Below are 2,498 nucleotides of genomic sequence, written 5' to 3' on the forward strand. Positions count from 1 at the left end.
TTTTTTCGTGTGCCTCTGAAAAGGTGACAAAATCTAAATAAAAAACACCAATAAAAAACAAAAAATTACTCATCCACAAATGTCAGTAGTCAGGTGAAACAAATGTCAAATCAGATGAGAGACCGTAAATTGTCAACAATGGGGTTGTCAACTTTACTAAATTTATAGATAACGTTGTTGTGTAAGTAGTTGGCAACCCTATGTATGCATGTTAGTAAGTAAGCATGAGATTCACTTTTTACTTACCACGCAGTTACGCAACAACAACAAACAAAAGTGCAGGCCGTTACTTGTACCAAATGTGGAACGTGGCATAAATACAAATGCCCAGCAGAAGGGGTAAAGTGCCATAATTGCGGTAAACTCAACCACTATGCTAAAATGTGTTATATGCGAAAAAAACCTAACGGCGGTGGAAATTCCCGTGTATATGTGAGAGCGGTCGAAAAAGTAGCAGGCAGAGCCGAGGACAATTCAGGGAAGCAGATGTGTATGTATGAGGCGGATGAAGGCGAAGAAGAAAGCTCGTTATTTGTTGGCGAAATCAGCGAGCGGCAGGCGCAGGGTTGCCACTGACGCAAAAAAATTTTTACCATCCACTTGAAAAAAATCTACCAAATCTGGGAAATATCTACCAATAACTTTTTTATAGTTATTTTAACAAAAACCATAGTTTTGTTATTTTTTATTTATTTTAATTAAAACTACAGTTTTTTTTATTTTTTTTTAGTTATTTCAATAAGAATTAAAATTGTTTTTAAGAACTTTTTATTTGACTAGTTATACGGTATTTGAGCCATATTATTGGCATATTCTCAGTTTCCTTCAACCAAAAGCGGGAGTGATGAAAATAAAGGCAACAATGAAACTTCATTATTTGAAAAACTTCAACTCGAGTTATTATAGACAAATACTGTGACTCAAAAAAGTATTTTTTTTTTAATATTCGCAATATTTTTCGAGTACAAATTTTTTATTGCTTTAACTAAATCCAAAAAAAATCGAGGATTCAAAATATAGAAAAAAAAATTCCAAAAATTTTCGTCTAACTTTCGATTTTTTTTTAATCTGAATTTTTAGAACAATTTAAGGTATGGAGTTTTAAAGCAAATACTATTTGAGTATAGCCAACAATGTGCTGCTTAAAATTCCCGTTGATTTTTTTTACTTTTTTCCATTAAAAAAAATGGCGTTGATTTATTTTTTTTTTTGCGAACAATCATAGTGCGTAATTACATACCTGTCATTTTTGTCTTTATATTTAAATAATCATTTAAAATATTTAGGCAATGGAAAGCTCCTCGGGATTCCAGTAAAATTAGTTTTGAATGGAGCGCGATATGTTCGCCTTATATCGATATACATTTATAGGTATGTAATTATATAAAAAGTATGCAAATTTATAATATATTTAAAGATAACTACGAAAAATAAATCGGGAACGGAAAGTTCATCAAAAATCTACCTAAATGAGAAAAAATTTACCTTTTTACCAACCCATATTTTTTCCACCAATTTTGGTAACAATTTACCAAAGTGGCAACCCTGGGCAGGCGGATACGTACAAAAGTAAAGATGTATGGTACATAAATATATACATAAGTAAAGTAGAGTTAAGATGTCAGGTCGATACAGGGGCACAAGTGAATTTGATCTCGAAAGCAACAGCAGATTTGCTAAAAGCGCAAATAAATTACAATGTAAAGAGTTCAATTAGAACTTTCAGTGGTGAAAAACTGGAAGTAGTTGGTACAACCAACCTTAAATTTAAGTATGCAAACAAGACTTTTGAGGCGATATTTTACATACTAAAAATGAGTTGCAAAAATGTCATAGGTTTACCTACAGCAAAAGACTTAGAGCTTATAAAGATGGTTAATGAAATAAAGAGTGAAGATTTGTTGGAAAAGTACGCTGAAATGTTTAGTGGGTTGGGTATATTAAAAAGAAAGTGTGGTTTACAACTGAAAGAAGGTAGTATCCCAACCGTTGACGCATCGCGTAGAATTCCATTTAGTTTGTATGAACCTTTAAAACGAGAACTGAAACGAATGATGGACCTTAACGTTATAGAGCCGGTAGAAGGCACAACAGAATGGGTTAGCTCTATTGTGATTGTGACCAAACCAAATGGCAATTTACGTATATGTCTAGATCCTAAAAATTTAAATAAAGCAATAGTAATACCGCGTTTTACGTTGCCTACGGTGGAGGAATGCAAGTCTAAAGTGTTTGGGTCTCGAATATTTAGCACATTAGATGCCAGTTCGGGCTTTTGGATGATCCCATTAAATGAGGAGTCTTCGAAGTTATGTACGTTTATAACTCCGTTCGGTCGTTACAAGTTTTTACGTCTGCCTTTTGGCATAAATGCTGCACCTGAAATATTTCATGCAGAAATGGTGAGGCTATTTGGGGACATTCAAGGTTTGATTATATATATGGACGATTTTTTTTGATACATGCAAAAGATGTGGAAGAACATAGTAAAATACTTG

At 33.1% G+C, this 2,498-nt stretch overlaps 1 protein-coding gene across 1 annotated transcript in view; it reads right to left on the reverse strand.

Moving 5' to 3' along the window:
- LOC118738478 (charged multivesicular body protein 2a) overlaps nt 1–45 on the reverse strand; it is a 1,367-nt gene extending 1,322 nt beyond the window's left edge. The window contains 1 exon segment of the mRNA XM_036469416.1: nt 6–45. The gene's annotated coding sequence lies outside the window, so the exon portion shown is untranslated.
- Nucleotides 46–2,498: the final 2,453 nt, after the last annotated feature.

The sequence above is a fragment of the Rhagoletis pomonella genome, unplaced genomic scaffold (genome assembly GCF_013731165.1).
Source record: "Rhagoletis pomonella isolate Grant_MI unplaced genomic scaffold, Rhpom_1.0 Rhpom_scaffold_00001, whole genome shotgun sequence".
Lineage (NCBI taxonomy): Eukaryota > Metazoa > Arthropoda > Insecta > Diptera > Tephritidae > Rhagoletis > Rhagoletis pomonella.